This window comes from Mauremys mutica, chromosome 2 (assembly GCF_020497125.1).
Source record: "Mauremys mutica isolate MM-2020 ecotype Southern chromosome 2, ASM2049712v1, whole genome shotgun sequence".
Lineage (NCBI taxonomy): Eukaryota > Metazoa > Chordata > Testudines > Geoemydidae > Mauremys > Mauremys mutica.
In genome coordinates, this window is record NC_059073.1 from 57,406,536 (window position 1) to 57,430,282 (window position 23,747).

The 23,747-nt window shown below is 41.3% G+C and overlaps 1 long non-coding RNA gene across 1 annotated transcript in view; it reads right to left on the bottom strand.

The window, feature by feature from the left end:
* Positions 1 to 258: 258 nt before the first annotated feature.
* The window catches only part of LOC123365340, a 120,763-nt gene continuing 97,274 nt past the window's right edge, over positions 259 to 23,747 (bottom strand). The window contains exon 3 of the long non-coding RNA XR_006577535.1: positions 259 to 345. This is a non-coding gene — a long non-coding RNA (uncharacterized LOC123365340). The remainder of the gene's footprint in view (positions 346 to 23,747) is intronic.

Sequence of the window (23,747 nt, forward strand, 5' to 3'; positions counted from 1 at the left end):
AAGGCAATTTTGTCTCACCTGAAAACCCAAGAGAAAGCAACAATACTCATGAGAAAAGCAAGTTGCAGTTCCACATGTGAATATTTTATAAAAGACACACTAACATGATTTAAATTTTTTAATTTTAAATCTCTGAAAAAAATATATATATATCAGCTGAAGAACTCCCTCCCCGCTCTATCACCTGGAACAGGCAAGTATAAAAGCAACATTGCTTTGCTATCATGCATATAATGGACAAAGGTATTACCATATTACCTTTAGGAGCTGAATCCCAGATTGAGTCTGTGACCATAGGATTATGAAAAGCTTGGGTTCCTGGAATTTTTCAGTCAGTAGTAGATTCTGTGGATAAAGGATAGGAGGCAATGACACAATATTACTGCTGCGGAATTTACTCAGATTGGCCATAGAATTATCTTACTCTTGCCACAGAAATTGTTCAGGAATTCTGCACCCAAGTCAGTCAGTCAAGTATTCCAAATGTTCATATTAGAAGATCTGTTTCTCAGGATGTGTATGTGGCACATGACACAATATATTTACAATTGATTGTAATTAAAATATGTATGACTGAGCTTGATATTGACAGCTAGCTAGCTCTGCCAAAAATTAAGGCAATTCATGGTATTAGGCTAAAAAAACCCATCATCATAGATTCCCCATGAAAAGACTAGGTGGTGTCAGTCCAGTTCCTAGCAAACTGGTATCACACTATTGCTATTTTTGTCACAGTCTCAGCAAAGGCAAGAAATCCTTAGCATCCATGAATTACTATTCACCCCAGCAGTGGCCTCCTTATTAAGGGACAATATGGGGAACGTGGCATTTCTCCTGCTGTACCTAGCTCCATTTCAAAGTTTAAAAAAATGCAAATTCAAACTGAAAAGTTTAGTTTCAAATGTATTTTCTTCAATGTATACAGCACACGGACAGAAGTTTTTCTCACCATGCAAACTTTCAGACTGCCGTGTGGAGCTAAATGGGTGCAGCTTCCTCTTGAGTGCAGCAGAATTCAAAGGGCCTTGACTATATTGTACATGTATTTCATGTCATAAACATATGAAACATTTAAAGTCTAGTATTAAATATGAAACAACATTTCCTGGCACAGAAAGAACAAAGGTGCGGGAGAGCAGTTTCTAAAAAAAGCTTTTAAATAATGCTGTTAAGAAACGTCCCAACATTATTAAAAATCCTATCTTAAAGTAGTTCCTCTCCATGATATTCTCTTTGTTGTAGATGTGCGTTTATGGTTGAATCAGGGATTGCCGGCTGCTTCAAAAAAAAAAAAGGTCTAACTATTTAAGCTGCCACATTATTCCTTTAAAATATTCATGTGGATGGAAGAAATGGGGACAGTTTAAGGGTCAAACAGTTGCTAATGGATTTTAATGCTATTTTAAAATAACATAGTATTGTATACTGAAGTCGTATTAAGCGAGTTTAGATTTTCAAAGAGTTGAAAATATCATTCCTGTAAGAGTTACCTCCCCATTGTTTTAATTATATAGATTCAGAGGGAGAGGAGGAAAAGAAACACTCTCTCTCTCTAGCCCAGCAGGAAGAGCACTCCCTTGGCATGTGGAAGATTCAGGTCATTTCCCTGCCCTGGGTTACTGGCAATTCTGGGTGTCTCTCTTAAAATTCCATCCTTGAGGTGAGAGATCTTACCCAAAATTTTGATGAAACCTATTTGTTTCCACAAAAACGTTTTTTTTTAATGAAAAAAACATTTCCCTGAAAATTTCCTAACATCCACCTCGCAAACATTCAGCACAATACCAACAGGCCAGCCCATCTCCCCCAAACCAACCATTTCCCCACACAGCCTATAGCTTTGGATTGTAATGAGGAGAGAAAGAGATTCCTGACAGGGTCAACAATCTCTCAGGGATAAAGTGGATAATGTGCCCACTGAACATGCTGCAAAGCATGGGAGGGAGAGGAATGGGCCTGCTGTCTTTCTCCTTAATAATCTGAGAGGTTCAAATTACATTTAAGTAGTAAATACATGACATACACTCAAATACAACTGTAAAAAACTGGTAATGAAAGTGAGGAAGAAACATGAATTCATGGTTTCCTTTTGAATTTCAGGCAGCAAAGATAGTTTTTCCACCTTTAATTTAAAAATAACATTCATTCAGACTCCAGTGACTCCTGGGAGTTGTAGTACAACTTCATTCCAGGCAAACCACTATTTCAAACCCCATCAGGGATTGTGGAGACTCCAGATGAACAAGGTAGGGCATAAGGTTCAGTGGAAGCATGTCCCCAGTGGAGTATTAAGTCCCATAGGAAGTGGTTTTCTTTTGTTTTTGTTTTTTCTTAGCAACAGCCTGTGAGATCAACAAAGCCTCCCCAGCCTGGTTGCATGCAATATTTCTCAGCCTAGCAGAAATGGACTCTTAGACAAGAATTCACCATGTCAGAATTGCCCTGGGGCAAATTCATAAGTTTCATTAAATTTTGCACATTCTCTTATCATATACTTCCCTTTCTTTCTTTTTTTCCCCCCTCCAAAAGCCATGTTTGAGAGTGGGAGTGACACAAGTAAGTCTTCCCGTAAATTTATGAGTATACCTGAAAACTCAAAACAATATTATTGTTTTGTATCCTTTATTGGAGTATTAGCTCCTCTTCTGAATGTGTGTTGAATACCCATTAGCCTTAAAAAGTTACACACGTTCAGTGAGAAGAGAACTGATCCTAATAAAGCTGTGCATTTATAAGGATGTGACAAATATCAGAAAGGAAAAAAAAAACCTGAATGATGTAATCGTCAATAAAATCTATTCCTGCCATGGTGACAAATATAAAGCCACTGAAAAGTATTCTTTGTAGTCATATTTTCAGTCAACAGCAACAGAAGCAATCCTCTGAAGTTTAAGGAAAAAGTAATACCTTTTAAAACTTTCCAAAAACTTTCCACACAACGTAGACTAGGGAAACTGAATGATGTCAGGTTGCCCTTCTCAAGCACCTCCTACACAAGCCCACATACACAGGGTTCAGGAGCAGTACTCTTTCACTTGATAGATAGGACTACCTCGAGATGGCAGCATGCAGCATTTTTCTACCAAATGCATCAGAGCATGCGGAACATCCCATCTCTAACATTGAGTGAATGTGCTCAGAAAGGACCACGTGGCCCCTTACAGAATGCTAAACAACAGACGTCTGCCTTCTCTGCTTACGACATTGAGATTGCTGTGATGGAATGTGCCTTCACTCCCATTGGTAGCTCTTTATCCTTCACTAAACATGCTTGCTTAATGAACTCTTTCAGCCAGTGAGAAATAGTTCCCTTGAAGGCTGTCATTCCCTTTTGGTAACCCCCTCAAACAAAACAAAGAAGTGATCTGACTTTGTGCTATCCAGAATTCACTTGGGATCCATTCTAACAACTCTGATAATATCCAGATTAGGCAGCTTTTTCTCTTTCCTGTTAACAGGGTTACAACAAAAAATGAGCAAAGTCGATTCTTAATTCAAATAAAAATGAGAAGTCACCCTCAGGTAATTAGTAAGTTAATAAAATAACCACTGTATTCTGATGGAAAAAGAAAGTCCTCCAACCCTTCTTAGTGGGAAAACTGGTTTTAAGGAAAGATGCATCTCAGAACTGCAATGCTAGAATGGAGTTTCCAGAAAACTATTTTAAAATATTCAGCTCTCCAGGGACACAGGAGAGTGCACCTTGAGGTTAATCTTGACAACTGCCCAGAGGAAACAGGCAATTGCCTGCCTGACCACTGACCTAGACTATACTTCACACTGATCTGGACAGAAGCCTGAAGCATCAGGAATCTGACAACTATAGCCTTTGTCTAACCCGATCCAGCACCAAGAGACAAGATCTGACACCTATGGCTCCAAGGTTTTGAAGTTTCCTCTGAGGTAAGTGAAATGGAATAAATGCAGACACTAGAGTCTCTTGAATCAATCTGGAACTAACTACATCATGGTTACCTGTTCTGGAGTTAACTTATTTAGAATGTCATTGATAAGAGAAAGGCACTCAGCCCAGCAGTTTAGGACCCTCTCAGTAGCAATGGATCTCAGTTTTACAGGACTCCAAGCAAAGTAGCCCATACAGATGACATCATGTCTTGCCAACTATGTCGGGCCCTCCCCACTCTCATCCGTGTGTTCTATACTCCTTAGCTACTTTCTGATGTGAAGAATATCTTTTCCTCTATCTCACAACTACGCCTGTTTATGAGACTCTGCAGACATTTATGACCCACTTATATTCATTGGGAAGCTATTAGGTGGATTTGAAATGCAACTTTCTGAATTAGGGATGGCAGTTAGTGATTTCAACAATTTGAACATGAATGTCCCGCCACTTTATTCTGGTGGGTATCCACACTGTCCCTAGAGCATCTGGACTGGACTTCCCTTGTCCATAACACCTCTGCCATTTTAGGTTAAAAAATAAATCAAACAGTTCTTAATAGACACATCCTAATAAATATCTTGCCGCTGTTTCATACTTACTTGATAAAACTCTGATATACTCAGCTGATAAATGAAGTACCTGTCCTACTTAAAATCATTTCAGTTTCAAAGCCCTGAAAACCCCCACATCGATTAGCTAATCACCATATCCCTGCATAAGGGACAGAGACTCCAAAGATTCCATGGAGCATAAGGCTACGGGTTTTTCAAAAAGAATATTTGAGAGTGCAGGCTGAATATGCTGATTATGTTATCAAAGATCACTTCACTCCTGAGTGCTCATAATCACTCGTCTGAGGAGCAGGATCCACCTGCTAGATGAATGGGACACCTGAGAGTGAGACTAGCAAATGCATGGTGCAAGAGGAAAAATTGTAACGGATCCAATCTCATCATGGGCTAAGTTGCCAAACCTCCTGGTTTCACTGTGAGTCTTCTGGAATTGGGCTTGATCTCCCTGAAGCCAAACCACGAGATTTTAGGCGCTAAATGTCCAGTGGTGCAGTGGGCTGAGGCAGGCTCCCTGCCTGCCCTGTCTCCACACCATTCCCGGAAGTGGCTGGCATGTCCCCACAGCCCCTGGTGGTGGCCAGGGAGCTCTGCATACTGCCACCACCCCGAGTGCCAACTCTGCAGCTCACATCGGCGGGGACCTGCAGCCAATGGGAGCTGCAGGGGCGGCACTCGGGGTGGGGGCAGCACATGGAGCCCCCTGCTCCTCCTCCCCAGGACTGCAGGGACAGCCAGACGCTTCTGGGAGCAGCACTGGGCCAGGCCAGGCAGGGAGCCTGCCTTAGCTCTGCTGCGCTACCAACTGGGAGTTACCTGAGGTAAGCACCCGCCCAGAGCCTGCACCCCATCCTGCATCCCAACTCCCTACCCCAGCTCGGAGCCTTCTCCTGCACCCTAACCCCCTCCCAGAGCCCACATCTCAAACCCCTTCCTGCACCCCAACCCTCTGCCCCAGCCCTAAGCACCCTGCCCCAGCCCTGAGCCCCCTCCTGCACCCAATCCCCCTCCCAGAGCCTGAACCCCATGCCCCCTCCTGCACCCAATCCCCTACCACAGCGCAGAGTCCCCACCCATACCCAGACTCCCTCCCAGAGTTTGCACCCATCACCCCTCCTGCACCCCAACCCCCTGCCTGAGGCTCAGCCTGGAGCCCCCTCCCACACACCGAACCCCTCAGCCTCAGCCCAGAGCCTGCACCCCCACCCCCTGTCCCAGCCTGGTGAAATTGAGTGTGGAGGAGAGCGAGCGATGGAGGGTGAGGGGATGGAGTGAGCAGGGTGGGGCCTTGGAGAAGGGGTTGGGTGGGGGAAGAGTGTTTGGATTTGTGTGATTAGACAGTTGGCAACCCTATGGTGGGCCACCCTGAGGAAGAACCAGCAGGAACTCATGTCCAGCAAAAGGACTTCAGAGTATTTCAAATAAAGGAAAGAAACAAGAATTGCTATCTAGGAAACATGCTAGCTAGATCAACCTCTCCTCAAAATTCTTGTTCAGTGGAAGTCAGAGGCCTGTTCCTCACCTTGCAGGATACAAGTAACTTCTCTTGACCATGACTCATATCATGCAAAGAAGAAAAAAGACAGCAGAAAGAGAATTGGGCCCCATTAATCAACAAATTAAAAGGAAAAAAGCTTTAAAAAGAAACAATTTAATTTACATTAAGACTAAAATTTAATAGCTGCCTAGAATCAGCACCTACTGGAGAAAGAAAATAATGTAATGATGTGAGCTAGCAAAACTCTTATGGGGGAAGTGACATCAGAAGTATGGCATTGTAGTATCTGTCCCTACTAGTACAAGATCCCACTAATGGGAGCTTGTATATGAGACAGAGCAATAGCAAGTTACCAGAATGAATGAAAGCCACTGAATGGAATACCAGGTGATTGAAAATTCCAGTGTGAATAACCAACCTGCAGCCAGATGGTCTCCAGTCACTCAATCCAAAAGGCCAACTAGCAATTTGTCTACATACTTCCCCCTACACACACCCCCTCCCAGGATTTACAGATTATGCCAGACAGCAATTAGCAGAAGCATTATCAGCAAGAAGCTTGTTTCCTATCCCAGTGTGAGTAATCAAGAAACTGCCAGTTGGCTCCTAGCCATTCAGATCTGAAAGGCCAATTGGCAACTTTCTCTCCTCCTAGATTAATTCTTTCAAGCTGCTGCATAGTATAGGGATTGATTGGTTGATTTAAAGAGAGAGCGAGCACGCGCACAATGGAATAACTAGAAACCAATTTGGAAGACCATTAAAATCTAGTCTTCATAGGAATAACTTTTTACAACTGCTACAAAAAGTGGCCTCAGAATGTTTATGAAAGTGTTTACTTTAGACAGGTAAACCTGGCACATTAAGACTCAAAAGAGCATGAAGAATGATTCAGTATATAAGATTAAGCTAAAGTAATAGGAGAAAATATTTCTTCCATGTTAATTAGAGGTGATATACTCTTTTAGTTGGAATAGACAAGTTTGGGAGTAGCTTATCAACTTACATTTTCTTCACAGTCAACAGTAATGAGAGTAATTCATTCTCTAGTGGCTATAAGAATAATACTTTGCACTTCCGTAACACTTTTCAGTTGAGGTTCTCAAAATCAACAAGTATTATTTATTGAACAAATATTTATTTTACAAACGTTCAATAAGAAGCTAATGATCTATGTCTCAAGTAGCCTCACAACAATCTTATGTACATAGTTATTGTTAATGTATTACAATAATGAATCAAACCCAGCTCTCCAAAGTCCCATTCCAGTGCCTCAACCACAAGACCAATCATCATTTTCTGAGAAGTACTTCAGAAAAAAAGTCTGAAGTAATTTAAAAAATAGAATTAAATGCTGTGGAGAACTTGAAAAAAAATTATATATTTTTCAAAAAATTTCTATAACTTCTCAATCATTTGACAAGGAGATGAAAAAACAATAAGGTCTGGAGCACTGTTAAACAGGCAGATCTCATACAGAAAAGATTTCCATGAGTACAGTATAATCTATTTATTATTCACCTGCCAAGAGGTACTAGTTATTTATAGATCTTTTACCTCAATTCCCTTTTTGGCAGGGGATAACCTATTACATTTCTCAAATACCTGGCCATAATGATTTTCAGATGTTTCAGACATGTTTTGGTGGATACCAAAATCAATGTCTCTCAAGCTATGGAACTTCACGTTGGTCCATATTTACCCTCAGTACCTTAGAAGAGGTCAGTATCTGCTTATTATACTCATTTTAAAGATGGATAAATTGAGACCATAAAACAAGAAAAATAACTCAGGAGTCCTGACGTCAATTAAGTCCTTTGTTTTAATGCAAAATTATGCTCCCTTTCTGTAGCAGATATATTTGGTGAGATACAATCTCTCTCAAAATCTATGGTTTTGGACAAGGCTGAGACACAATGTTACTGAAGTCATTTTTATCGGCCATTTACAAATGTATTACTTCCAAGATTCAAAGAATCATAGAATAATAGAATATCAGGGTTGGAAGAGACCTCAGGTGGTCATCTAGTCCAACCTCCTGCTCAAAGCAGGACCAATCCCCAACTAAATCATCCCAGCCAAGGCTTTGTCAAGCCTGACCTTAAAAACCTCTAAGGAAGGAGATTCCACTACCTTCATAGGTAATCCATTCCAGTGCTTCACCACCTTCCTAGTGAAAAAGTTTTTCCTAATATCCAACCTAAACTTCCCCCACTGCAACTTGAGACCATTACTCCTTGTTCTGTCATCTGATATCACTGAGAATAGTCTAGATCCATCCTCTTTGGAACCCCCTTTCAGATAGTTGAAAGCAGCTATCAAATCCCCCCTTATTCTTCTCTTCTGCAGACTAAACAATCCCAGTTCCCTCAGCTTCTCCTCATAAGTTATGTGCTCCAGCCCCCTAATCATTTTTTTGCCTTCTGCTGGACTCTTTCCAATTTTTCCACATCCTTCTTGTAGTGTGGGGCCCAAAAACTGGACACAGTACTACAGATGCGGCCTCACCAATGTCGAATAGAGGAGAATGATAACGTCCCTCGATCTGCTGGAAATGCCCCTGCTTACACAGCCCAAAATGCTGTTAGCTTTCTTGGCAACAAGGGCACACTGTCGACTCATATCCAGCTTCTCATCCACTGTAACCCCTAGATCCTTTTCTGCAGAACTGCTGCCTAGCCATTTGGTCTCTAGTCTGTAGCAGTGCATGAGATTCTTCCATCCTAAGTGCAGGACTCTGCACTTGTCCTTGTTGAACCTCATCAGATTTCTTTTGGCTCAATCCTCTAATTTGTCTAGGTCCCTCTGTATGCTATCCCTACCCTCCAGTGTATCTAACACTCCTCCCAGTTTAGTGTCATCTGAAAACTTGCTGAGGGTGCAGTCCATGCCATTCTCCAGATCATTAATTAAGATACTGAACAAAACCAGCCCCAGGATCGACCTTTGGGGCACTCTGCTTGAAACCAGCTGCCAACTAGACATGGAGCCATTGATCACTACTCATTAAGCCCGACAATCTAGCCAGCTTTCTATCCACCTTATAGTCCATTCATCCAGCCCATACTTCTTTAACTTGCTGGCAAGAATACTGTGGGAGACCGTATCAAAAGCTTTGCTAAAGTAAAGGAATAACACATCCACTGCTTTCCCCTCATCCACAGAGCCAGTTATCTCATCCTAGAAGGCAGTTAGGTTAGTCAAGCATGACTTTCCCTTGGTGAATCCATGCTGACTGTTCCTGATCACTTTCCTCTCCTCTAAGTGCTTCAGAATTGATTCCTTGAGGACCTGCTCCATGATTTTTCCAGGGACTGAGGTGAGGCTGACTGGCCTGTAGTTCCCTGGATCCTCCTCCTTCCCTTTTTTAAAGATGGGCACTACATTAGCCTTTTTCCAGTCATCTGGGACCTCCCTGGATTGCCATGAGTTTTCAAAGATAATGGCCAATGGCTCTGCAATCACATCCAACAACTCCTTTAGCACCCTCAGATGCAGCACATGGACTTGTGCTCGTACAGCTTCTCTAAATAGTCCCGAACCACTTCTTTCCCCACAGAGGGCTGGTCACCTCCTCCCCATGCTGTGCTGCCCAGTGCAGTAGTCTGGGAGCTGACCTTGTTCGTGAAGACAGAGGCAAAAAAAGCATTGAATACATTAGCTTTTTCCACAGCCTCTGTCACTAGGTTGCCTCCATCATGCAGTAAGGGGCCCACACTTTTCTTGACTTTCTTTTTGTTGCTAACATACCTGAAGAAACCCTTCTTCTTACTCTTAACATCTCTTGCTAGCTGCAACTCCAACTGTGATTTGGCCTTCCTGATTTCACTCCTGCATGCCTGAGCAATATTTTTATACTCCTCCCTGATCATTTGTCCAACATTACATTCACAGCATTACTTTTTGAACTATAAGCTTGAAGCAATGAAATTCCTTAATACTGATTAACGTCTATCTACTTGTTCATATTCTATTACTCCGAGACAATAAAGGCCTTGGTAATCTCTTCAAACCGTCCTCCTGAACGAATATCAGAAACTATAACGTGACCAATCACAACTTGCCAACACAAGTATTGAGTAATGAATATTTGCACCAAATTTTTTGTAATCAATTTTAAAAATAAATCTTGCCAAAAATTTTAACATTAGCATACGGAATTAATCAATTCAGGAAATTGCAATCACCTCACAAACATTCTGTGTGATGAAAAACAGTCTAAATTAACCGTCTAAAAACAGTCTAAATAAATAACAGTCATCTTATTGACACCACCCAGACTTGGTACAAGTCATTATTTCACTATCCAGTATCAAATTCAATAAAGTCTATTCCATGTTCTTTTACTTTAAGTATATACAACACTGACAGAACACTACCTACACCTTAGGCAGGGCTACAGAAAGTCTCTTTTGAAGGCAGTTGTGAAAGAGCTGTTAGATCAACTTCCTGGGACTGCAGAATCCACTATAGATTTTTCTAATGTTTCTGCTATCAGACTTATTGGGGAATGCTTTCCTTTCTCCTCCCAGTACCTGAACATAGTCAGGGCCATATTCACTCTATTATAAAAACGTTTCATGATGTTCACATGAATAAACTCAGTGTTGGTATCAGCCATATCCTGGACAAACCTCGTGGAATTAAGTTAAAATTTACTGAATTAAGGTTAAGTATTTTAGAAGTCCATTGTATTGAAAATGCAAATATTTACGTACTATTGTGGGATTGCCTGGAACTTCTTTAGGAGGCAGCACATGATTAATGCAATCTCTGGAAGATATTAGGAACTTCAAAGGACTTTTGGGGACAATACATGTGAAGTGGATTTCCTAGGAAAAACTTGGGGGGTGAGGGGAAATGCAAATGACTCACCTCAAATCCTTCCTTTTGAAGCTGCTCTTTGAGCAGAACCCTATTGTCGGGCTGATTACCTATTCGAGGTCAGTTCAAAGACCACCAAACTGTAGAAAGAATGGATTAACCTTCTCATGTGTGCTAATTCTGAGCTGAGGCTGTTACAAACTTGTGACCACCAAAGACACCCTTTCAGGGGATCTGAAGGACTCATCTGACAGACCCCATGTTGGAGAATGTTGGAGGAGATCTCTGGTAAACTTATTAATGCGTATGTAGATTCTTTTATTGTTTTAATATGTTTTCTCTTCAATGTTTTCACCCTAGGAATAAATATGCTTGCATAGGTAGTACTGTGTGGTAATTTAGAACTTTTGGCAATTACTCTGTTATTAGTCTCTGAAGAGAAAGCAAGAGAAGCCTGCTTAGGCAGCTTGTCTTTTGCTGAGAATAACACAATGAAGGCAGGGAACTGTTCAGCCTGGAGATACCCCAGTCAGAAGAGAGAGACTTGTCTCCACTCAAGAAAGGCACTGGTTAGGGAGCAGGAACCCTGAGAGCAGGTACCCTTTATGAACCATAAAAGAAGGAAGCCTGCCAAACAATCAATGGACTCCCCACAGGAATGAGGTGCTCAAGGAAGACAAGGCCGCTGCAGAGAAGCTAAATGAATTCTTTGCATCCTTGTTCACTGCAGGAAATGCGAGGGAGATTCCCACACCAGAGCCATTATTTTAGGTGACAAATCTGAGGAACTGTCCCATATTGAGCTGTCAATAGAAGCAGTATTGGAACAAACCGATAAATTAAACAGTAATAAGTCACCAAGACCAGATGGTATTCATCCAATAGTTCTGAAAAAACTCAAATATAAAATTGAAGAACTACTAAATGTACCAACCTATTGCTTAAATCAGCTTCTGTACCAGATGACTGGAGAACAGCTAATGTAATACTGATTTTTCAAAAGGCTCCAGAGGTGACCCTGGCAATTACAGGCCAGTAAGCCTAACTGAAGTGCCAGGCAAATCGATTGAAACTATAGTAAAGAACAGAATTATCAGACACATAGAATTATCAGACACAGTATGTTGGAAGAGTCAACATGACTTTTCTAAAGGTAAATCATGCCTCATCAATCTATTATAATTCTTTGAGGTGTTCAACAAATGTGTAGACAAGGGCAATCCAGTGGATATAATCAGTGATGAGCTGCCAAAATCTTAGGAACCGGTTCCCTACTGGGTCTTCAGCGGCACGGCTCCGGCGGCTGAAGGACCCACCACCGAAGACCCGGTAGGGAACTGCCCAGTGAGTACACCCCCCACCCACGTCCTGCCCCCCCTCAGAAACCACAACTCATAACCCCCCCTGCCCTGCTCCTTGTCCCCTGACCACTCCTTCCCAAGACCCCCAACCCTAACTCCCCCCAGGACCCCACCCCCTGCCAAACTTGCCCCGCTCCCTGACCCCTGACTGCCCCGACTCCATCCACCACCATCCCAACAGACCCCAGGAACCCCCCCTTTCCCATCCCCTGTCTGCCCCCCCAGAACCTCTGCCTGATCCAACCCCTCCTCCCCCGCCCCAGTCCCAGCCCTAGCCTCTTACCCCTGCCGGGGTCGGGGCCAGGGTCGGAGCCGCAGTCGCGGGGCCCGACTCCCCGGGCCGGGCCGGGCCGACACCGGGACCAGCACCGCAGCCACAGGGCCCGACTCCCTGGGCCGGGCCGACACCGGGACCGGTGCCGGAGCCGCAGCCGCGGGGCCCGACTCCCCAGGCCGGGCCGGCACCGGGACGGGCGCCAGAGCCGCGGGGCCCGACTCCCCGGGCCGGCACCGGGACTGGAGGCGCAGCCGGAGCCACAGCCACGGGGCCCGACTCCCCGGGCCGGGCCGACACCGGGGCCGGCGCTGGAGTCGCGGGGCCCGACTCCCCGGGCCAGGCCGGAGCCGCAGGGCCTGAGCTGGGCTGGGGCCGAGCCGCGCAGGCGGGACCAGCCCGAGCCGGGGGTGCTTGGCTGGGACCGGCTGGGGCGCTCAGCCAGGGCCAGGAGGAGCCGTCCCGCCCCCTCCCCCACACGCCCGGCTTACCTTCCTGCTCCTTTTTTCAGGCTTCCCGCGAACATTTGATTCGCGGGAAGCAGGGGAAGGGGAGGAGAAGGAGGGCGGAGCGTTCAGGGGAGAGGGGGACGTGAGCTGGGGCTGGGGCCGGGCAGACAGCTGCCCGAGCCTTTGTTAAATTTAAAAGCTTTTTAGAATCGGTTGTCCTGGAACAATCGGTTCTAAAAAGGCTTCTAAATTTAACAAGCGGTTCGCGCGAACCGCTGCGAACTGGCTGGAGCTCACCACTGGATATAATGTACTTTCACCTTCAGAAAGCCTGTGACAAAGTCTCTCACCAAAGGCTCTTAAGCAAAGCAACAGTCATGGGTTAAGCAGAAAGGCCCTCTCATGGATCAGTACCTGGTTAAAAGACAGGAAATAAAGGATAGGAATAAATGGTCAGTTTTCACTGTGGAGAGAGGTAAATAACAGGGTTCCACAAGAATCTGTATTGGAACCAGTACTGTTCAACATATTCATAAATGATCAAAAAAAGGGGTAAACAGTGAGGTCACAAAGTTTACAGACAATACAAATTTATTCAAGATAGTTAAATCCAAAGTTCACTGTGAAGCATTACAAAAGTACTCACAAAACTGGATGACTGGGCAACAAAACGGCACATAAAATTCAGTGTTGATAAATGCAAAATAATGCACATTAGAAAACAATCACAACTATACATACAAATTGATTGGGTCTAAATTAGTTATCACTCAAAAAAGAGATTTTGGAGTCATTGTGGATAGTTCTCTGGAAACATCTGCTCAATGTGAAGACAGTGAAAAAGGCTAACAGAATGTTAGAAACCATTAGGAAATGGCTAAATAATAAAGACAGAAAATATCATAATGTCACCATATAAATCCATGGTATGTCCACACCTTGAATACTGCATGCAGTCTGGCTCCCCCATCTCAAAAAAGATGTATTAGAATTTTTAAAAGTACAGAGAAGAGCAACAAAAAATTATTAGGGGTATGCAACAGCTTCCATATGAGGAGAGATTAAAAGGCTGGGACCTTTCAGTTTGAAAAAGAGGTGACTAAGGGGAGATATGATAGAGGTCTATAAAATCATTAACGGTGTGAAAGAAACTGAATAAAGTAGTGTTATTTACCCCTTTCACATAAATACAAGAGCCAAAGGTCACCCAGCAAAATTAATAGGCAGCAGATTTGAAACAAACATAAAGAAGTATTTCTTCACACAACACACATCCAACCTGTGGAACTCCTTTCCAGGGGATGTTATGAAGGCCAAAAATTTAACTGGGTTCAAAAAAGAATTAGATAAATTCATGCACCAGTGGCTATTTGCCAAGATGTCAGGGATGCAGTCGCATGCTCAATGTGTCCGTAAGCCTCTGACTGCCAGAAGCTGGGACTTGATTACAGGAGATGGATTACTTGATAATTGCCCTGTTCTGTCCATTCCCTCTGAACCATCTGGCACTGGCCACTGTCACAAGATAGGATTCTGGGCTAGATGGCCTATTGGTCTGACCCCATATGGCCATTTTATGGTCTTGTTGGACATACAGGTGCAGTTACCCCGAACTGTGACACCTGCATCTTAGGCAGGACTACAGAAGATCCCCATTGAAGGCAAGAGTGAATGAGCCATTAAGTCAAATTCCTGGGACTTCAAAATCTACTATAGGTTTCTCTAATCATCTTTAAGTCATTTACAATAATTTCTTATGTTCCCTAGTACAGTGGTTCCCAACTAGGGTTTCATGTACCTCTGAGGGTATGCAGAGGTCTTTCAGGGGGTACATCAAGTCATCTACATATTTGCTAGTTTTACAGCAGGCTACATAAAAAGCACTAGTGAAGTCAGGGCAAACAAACATTTCATACAGCCAATGACTTATTTATACTGTTCTATGTACTATACATTGAAATGTAAGTAAAATATTAATATTCCAATTGGATTTATTTTATAATTATATGGTCAAAATGAGAAAGTAAGTCATTTTTCAGCAATAGTGTGCTCTGACACTTTTGTATTTTTATGTCTAATTTTATAAGCATGTCGTTTTTAAGTGAGGTGATACTTGGGGGTATGCAAGACAAATCAGACTCCTGAAGGGGGTACAGTAGCCACTGCCCTAGCATAATAGTCACACTTTTTTTCTTTATCCTTTCCTTACTCTTCCATGGTAATGCTTAGCTAGATGGACTCATGTTTGAATAAGCCTGCAGTAGAGGATAAAAGACAGACAAGGTTCTTACTGTGGCAAGATTACGGACCAATTCCCGATAATGTTGTGACTAAGTGCCTTGGATTCTCACCAAAATAGGTATGCTAGTTCCTGAACACTTGCAAGCACATATACCCAACGTGCATACCCACTCACTGCAACTTTACACTCGAAAATTAGGTTAGCAATTTCATATGCACACTTCTAAAAGTCAGGTGCTATGGACTATATGAATGGCAGATTTTAATTTGTGTGTTTTCCCAGGAATAACTGTTTCAGACGTACCAAATGGATGCACATGTTACTACAGTATTATTAAGTAACTGCTTTTATTAATTACTGCACAATGTAATGTCACATCTCCCCATTTTCAAACACTTCATTTTTTAATATTTATTGTCAAATAAATACCGTCGTTTGGAAATGTGAGGTACATAGCCACTTTGAGATGGCTATCAGTGTCCTTGACGCAACTAAGAAAATAAAGCAAGTAACTACTGCAGCTTACACTGCATATATTTACCTTGGTACATTGCCCAGCTTTCTTACATTTATTTTAAGGTATATGGAAATTCAAGAAATATTATAATCACATAATGAAAAGGCAGCTTGTTTTGAATGTCAAACTGTATTGACATTTCATTAGTGAGTTCTATCCTTTGATATTGACTATGAACCACTAAATTTACTGTCCCTGAAGAATGTTTTATTCTGTAGCCTGCATACAATGTATGCGAGAATGTTCATACAGTTCTTTGTTTTCCTCATATGATTGCTTCCATTACTAATATTTCTGCTGATGTCATAAGAATGTAGTACAATAATGAAGGGGATAATACCAATAGCACTCCTCCTGAGAGCTCTTTAATGTGTGAATCTTCTTTTTTCTCCAAAAGTAAGGGAAAACACTTTTTTTTCAAATTGGGAGAATGTTGCCATTGTTATTTAAAAGAATTTTATTCAAATGAATTACAGGTGCAAACACATTTTTCCTGTGTGCTTATATTTCATATTTGTCTTTCAAAGTTGAAAAGTAGAAGCTGGGAACTTGTAGAAAGAGATTTCATTTATTATTACAACAAGAAAGTTCTGCCTCTGATAAATGCTAACATTGTAACCAATTTCTTTATAATATAGCCAGACCTATATAGCTCCAATCCACATAGATATCCTTTCATTCATCCCAGCAATTGTGTATTAAATAGTCACCTCACATTCCAAAATTACATAAACATGACATCTTTTTAAAAATAGTATAAATTATTATACATATATTTGTACCCCTCTTTGAACGTGAATTTCTGAAATCTATATAATGTATTTTCATTTCCAGGCTTCAGAAAGGATATTATCTATAGAACATTAGCATGACATTTATGTAAGAGGAAACAATTTAAAGTAAACCTAAAATGACACATTTTTAATGCTAGAAGATATTGACAGTATTTTCAGCTAGTTCATATTTTAAAGTTCTAACAGAGAAACACAAATATAAGAAGTGCCATATGTGAATTTTCAAAGAGCAGATGTTAAGCAACATGTATTATCAGTTATCTGTGAATGATGCTGTTCTAGGAGTCATATCTGATATAGTAATGACATGAAAATGAACGGAATATTTAGCTTGAGGACAAGGTAATATGTCTGTTTTGATATTTATAAACTGAGAAAATACAATCAGTATTTATTTGTTTTTTAGAAAGCTATGATTGTGATATTTTGCAGTTACAGAAAATTGAATCCCTCTGCACAAATATTAAAAAATAAAGATGAAGATAGGAATTAGAAATTTCTTCTCAGTCACTAATCTTAACTGATAATGTAACTGATCTCTTCAAGACTTGGATTAATGTGCACACACACATTATTATGAGTTGTAACCAATTAAATACACCAAGTATTATTTTGACCAAATGAAAATAAAAACACAGACTTTCTCTTTACAATCTAGGAAGAGGCAAATGGTTGAAGAAAAACATTTTAGAATGGAGATGAGGGAGGGAAATATAGATGTGAAATAAGCAAAGTTCATAAATGCAGTTTACTAAAACAAACAGCACTGTAGGGGATTAATTAATTCTGAAATGCACACCATAGAATACCTGTATAATACAAGTGGTTTCCTTCCAAGTGTAATAAATTCATCATACAGAAACAATGCATTGCAAAGTGATGCACTTATTGGTTTTTTCCTTCTTAAAATAAAGAACTATTATGATTCTCTTGCGTGGATGATAAATCCAGCTTTAAAAATCTACCCACTGAGTTCTGCCAAAACATAGTACTGAGGATGAGCTGTGAGAATATGAATTATGATGTACCTGTGGTGTTCAGTGTGTGTATTAAAGAGAGTGGGAAGGGGAGAGAGAAATAGCAAGTGCAAACAAAACTCAGGAAAAGCCAGAAGCACTTCTACTAAAGTTAAAAAAAAAACCACACCAGATATTAAACTTAAACGTCAATAATTTGAAATATACATAACTTAAAAATAAATAGCATCCAAACCTAAGATTTTAAATGAGATGGACTACCCATATAGGCATGCAGATAGATGTCAGCTTTCAGTACTAATGATTTCTTAGAACTATTCATCACTTGTTTTCTTCAGATAAATTTAATTGTCCTATTTAACAAAGATTCTTGGTGTCTGCAATCAAAGGAGTTCTCACTTTCCTCATTTGCGTTTCATAGGTCTAAAAGTTAAATATTTATAATAAAAAAAACAAATAATGAAAGCAGAATTATGGGCACATATTCAACATTATAAAACACTGGAGACTTGAAAATTTTAAAAAGAGTATTCGAGTAGAAAAGACAAACTCTTTTAAAAACATGAACCACTTGAAGCACTCCAGTAATTTTCAATTGTTCTACAATGTGCAAGCAAAGAACCTCGATCACTTTCACAATGAAGCACTTAAGCTCTGATAATTTTACACCCTCTATATGCAGCATATTTCCAGAAACCAGTCATTTCCCAACTGAATGGTTTTAAAAATATGTGAAGTGTTCCAATAATTTTAAATTATTCTGTGCAATGCAAGCTCAGAACCCTGATAACCTCTAAATTTAAGAGCTTATAAAAATTTGGAGTAGCCCAATATTTCTAAATGATTGTGTATTGTAATTTCACTTGTTTTATAAAGCGTTTCCATTTGGAAGGAAGTCCAGAGACAATCCATAATATAGGTATTTTCTGGTGAACCTAGCCATGTAAAACCAGGATATTAAAAAAATTAAATCAGAAAACATATTCATACTCCTACAAAAAACAAAACATGCAATAAACTGCAGAATCTTCAGATTAATCAAAGAAGAAAGCACTCTCCCCAAAGTTACAGTAAATTACTATGGATACAGGAAGGACTAACATAGCTGAAGGAGATACAGTAAGCATAGCAAATCAACTTATGCATTGTTTCCAGGCAACTTCTCAGAGGTATCTACCTGAGTAATAGGTCTTTGAAAATATTTCTTGTGCTTCTACTATAAATATTATATATTATTCAGTCATTTTGTCAATCTGTGGGGAGCCAGCACATGTGTCACTTTAATCTGTGTAGGGTTTTGTTTGTGTTTCTTTCTTTTGATTTTTAAACTTGGCAGTCATTCCCTAAATTATAGTTGCAAATGAAAAATGTGTTCCATTGCATCTGGCTAGTTCTGTCATCCAATATATTGGTTTGTTGAAAATCTGTGCTCATTTTTCTTCTAGGAACGTGAATAGTTTGCTATTCTAATGCGGGCTTCCATACAGACAAAAAGACCTCCTTGCATGAAGGTTGTGGTGAGCACATTGTCCGGCCACGTCAGAAGAAAGGCAGAAGACAATGGATGTGGTTTAATTAAGCCACAACTTTATTCACTTCAGATATCTGGGAGTAGCCGGAAACCAATTGTACAGTGCAGGTCATCATCCTTTCCTTCATCATTTCCAATAATCCCCAACCAGGTCCTAAATATGCTGTTGATATTTCTATTCCATAGGCTTCTGGGGCACAAATAATAGCTGCCACACAGACTCGCCTATACAGGGTAAAGTAGGCCTGTTGTGCAGCCTCACACCACTACCACCAGCCTTTAGAAAAAATTATTCGCAGCAGGTATTTCAGAGTTGCCTGGGGGAGATGAGCTTGTGTTTAAATGAGCTCCCCACTTTACATCCTCCTTCTCTCCACCTTCCTTTTCCTACCCCATGCTCACACACAGCGGGATTAAGTTAAGAGGAGGAGAGGGGTTTTTTGTTTGTTTGTTTGTTTGTTGTTTGTTTTCTTGTTCAGCTCTCTCAAACAAATCTTGAGTGGAAGTGGAAGCTCTTCAGTTTCTGATCACTGCAAAGGGGTGACATGGGAAAAAGGCAGGCTTGCCCCAGATGACTGCAAGTGGAGAGCAGTCATCTGGGAGTGTTAAGGGGATCCCCTCTTTTTCTTTTATTTTGGAGATTCACCTTTTGAACTGGGCAAAGGGCTCATTTCTTACTGCCAAATCCAATTCAGAGGGACAATCTTCTACCTTGTGGGCTCCTCTCTCTTTCTTGGCTGTGCTGGTTGGGGTCTGTCAGTTTGGGAAGAGCCACACTTTGGAAAAATATATACATATAAATGAAGTTTTATATGTATTTGTATTTTTATATGTCTAAAAATCAGGAGTAGATTTCTGGGCACCTTTCAAGTCATCCATTGACAGGGACTGCACATTTGTGGGACAGAGTTGCTGCTCCAGAGGTAGCTAGGGGGCAACAGGGCACTGAGGATGCCCTAATGGTCAGTCTTAAATATGATTATGCAGGGTTGACTGACCTGATAGGAGTTCACCTTCTGAGTACTACTAGGAATACAATTTTGAGAGGTGAATATGTAGACATGTTATCACTGTTTCATAGGGAAGTGCTGACAGGTCAGAGCAAGCAGGGCAATGAAATGCCCAAGTGGACAAGGGTGGCAAGAACATGGGAAAATTGGGAGGCTGCCTTCCTGATCTATGAAGGAGTAATTGCAGAGGCTTACCCATATTATTAGGCAATCTGTATCCAGCAGGAAGCAGCCAACAAAGGTATAGCAAGATGTCACCATTTTACTAGAGAGATAGAGGAGAATTTGGAGGTGTGGGAACCATATGTGAGCCATTTTAATAGTATCAGAGGGGTAGCCGTGTTAGTCTGGATCTGTAAAAGCAGCAAAGAGTCCTGTGGCACCTTATAGACTAACAGACGTTTTGGAGCATGAGCTTTCGTGGGTGAATACCCACTTCGTCGGATGCATGTAGTGGAAATTTCCAGGGGCAGGTATATATATGTAAGCAAGAAGCAGGCTAGAGCTAACGAGGTTAGTTCAATCAGGGAGGATGAGGCCCTCTTCTAGCAGCTGAGGTGTGAAAACCAAGGGAGGAGAAACTGGTTTTGTAGTTGGCAAGCCATTCACAAGAACCACCTGATCAGCATCCTATACAGCAAACAGGAAAACAGATTTTGAGAGCTGGTGCCAGGAGTCAGCAAGGAACTTGAGCAGATGCTGCTAACACTGTGGAAACTTGGCATAGGTCTAGATGCTTATCTAGACACATCATTATTCTCCAAGTTTCACTACAACATGCTCCTGTGTGAAATTTCTGCAACTACCTGTCTTACTGGCTGAAACCTAGTAGTGCAGGATCTCAGAAAGCATGAATAATAATAATAAATAATAATAATAATAGAGAAACACTCACTGTACATCTAAAGATAATTTCATTTCCAGTACTCAGTACATCAAGTGAAGCAAGACTTTGTTTCCTATTTTATCCAGATGGGTTTGTACCTCCCTGATTTGTCTTGTGTGTTGACTTTAAGTGAGTGAGTGGAGAAATACAAATAGTGAAACACCCAATTTTACCTAATGGAAATAACTGTGCTATTTCAGGCAAATGCACAGATAACAAATAAAAATAAGTAGGGAAAAAGCTCTTTTTTAAAAGTCTTAAACAATCACAGGTTTAAGTAAACCTGGTGAGTTGGAATATGCCACATTTGACATGCCATCAAATGACTCATCTTACTCAGATACATCAGTACATCATGTTTCATTAATGTTGCATAATGTGACATGTTGACACAACCACAAGTATTATCAAAATGCAGTGTCAAATCTGGGAAATTCAAAAGAAACAAAGTTTGTAAAAAAAAGTGTTAATGCATTTTTAAATAATAATTTTACTTCATTTATTTTTAAAACAGGAGTTTATTTATTTATTTATTTTTGCTGTGTAACAGAGCTGCAAAGAATGACTATATCTTGTGTTTAGGATAGATTACCTACACAGCTGAAATGATCCGACTTCCAAACCTAGAAATTTGCATGGCAATCTGACCAAGATGCAGAGAACACTCTACCAACATAAATAAACTTATTCTCTGTAACAAGATGAGTTGGAAAGGAAAGTTCATGAAATGACCTCCCCACTTTCCATTCTATGCAATTCCCATAATCAAGGCTGCAAATCTTCCATGGAGGTCACAGAAGTCACAGATTCCATGACTTTCCAGGACCTCTGTGACTTCTGCAGCAGCCAGTGCAGCTGACCACAAGGCCATGGGGTGGCCCTGGGGCCAGCCACACCAGTTGCTCTCAGGCAGCTCCCTCCATTGCAACAATGGTGGCATGCTGGAGCCCCCCCCCCACCCCCCGAGCAGCAGCAGCAGCAGCATCCACTGGAGTCCCCTGACCCCCCAGAGCACCTAAGTTTTAGTCAGAGGTATTTATATAGTACAAGTCATGGACAAGTCACGGACCATGACTTTTTGTTTATTGCCTGTGACCTGTCTATGGTTTTTACTAAAAATACCCATGACTAAATCACAGCCTTACCTATAATTTCTCTCTTCATTCCTGCCGCTGAGTCCATACAGATCACAAGAGCTTTGCCACAGTAATGACTCCTTCCTTTTTCTTGCCATCAGAATGAAATTTAGCTAGGGTTCTCTCCACTCTCTCAAATGAGTTCAATAGAATGGTGAGGGACTCACACTTCCTAAGAATAGGATGCGGCTTCAGCTCTGTATCTCATTGCGTATAGACCTTCTGCAGATCAGAGTCTAAGTACACTAGGCCTAATTCTAACTCCACTGAAAATCTGTATGTGTTCAAGTTCTTTACTATGGCTTATAGGAGCTCCACAATGGTTTTATCTTTAAGGGTGTAAAATGGGAGCACAGGAGCTCCTTCTGAGGATTATCTTTGGATATTTCTGCCCCTCTCTGCCCGCAATTAGAGGCTACTGCAGCTCTGAGGCTGCAGGAACTCTTGCACAATTGTCAATGTGAATAAGGGTTCTAGGATTGAGGAAATAGACATTTTCCTGTGGGTAGGAAGTCTGGGGAAAGCTATGTCATTCCTCACCAACATCAGCTGAAGCTTTTATGGGAGGGGATCTTCAGCCAGGCCTGCTGTTTGGAACTGCACGGCCTCTCTAAGGACCTCCAAATAATCGGAGGTCCTGGAAAGTCATGGAATCCATGACCTCTGTGAAACACTCACAATAACTGGAGTCCATCTTCTTGAAATTAGAGTAGAGCCTTGCATTGAACTGTTTCTTATCCTAATCCCACCCACTCAAACTATTATGGCATTAGGTCCTGCAGGATCCATGGGATCCTGGTCCCGCTGCAGGTCTCTATACTAATCCCAGGCTTGGCTCTATACTAATCCCAGGCTTGGCTCTATTAGAGCAGTGGTTCTCAAACTTACTTGATCGTGCCCTCCCTTCTTTGTGTCTGTAGTAGTTTACCCCCTTTGCCACACAAGTATATGTACGGATAAAAAAAATCAACATGCAACTCTCACTAAATATTAAAAACAGCAAATCATTGATTCAAACAAAGCAATTTAAATATACAGTAATGTAAATTTTAAGTGAGATACTGCTTACTGTCATCACACTGTTGTTACTAGTGTGATGGATGCATCTGTGTTTTGGAGCAAAGCAATTCCATCCTGATCTGGATGCTTGAGACAGCTATCTGGAAATTGCCTTCTACCTGAATTTGAGATCGCTGTTTGTTTTTGATGTAAACTAGGGCAGAAAAGGCTGTTTCACATAAGTAGGTAGATGGAAAAGGAATTAAGATACTAATTGCGGCCTCAGATAACACTGGATACTCCCCAGCAATTGACAGCCAGAACTCTCAAGGCAGAGCAGAGAGTGGTGGCTCCAGCCGGGCACCCAGCTCTAAAGCAGTGTTGCTTCCAGCAGCAGCGCAGAAGTAAAGGTGGCATGGAATATACAACTGTATGAACACATCCGCAAAATGTGCTCTTTGTGCCCTGACCAACCTGTGAAAAATGTGTGATTTCACTGTGATTTAAGTAGATCCCTATTCTTTGCTGTGGGTAAAATGTGTGTAGAATACATTCCATACAGAGGTTCTCAAACTGGGGGGCATTAGAGAGGCTCTTGTCATGCCAAGAGGTTTGCCAGTCCTAGTGGATATGTCTACAGTATAGTTAAAAAACCCAGCTCTCTCTCACACACACACACACACACACTCACCCACACATACACACATACACTCACCCACCCCCTGGCAGCAAGTCTCAGAGCCTGGGTCAACTGACTTGGTCTCCTGGGACTA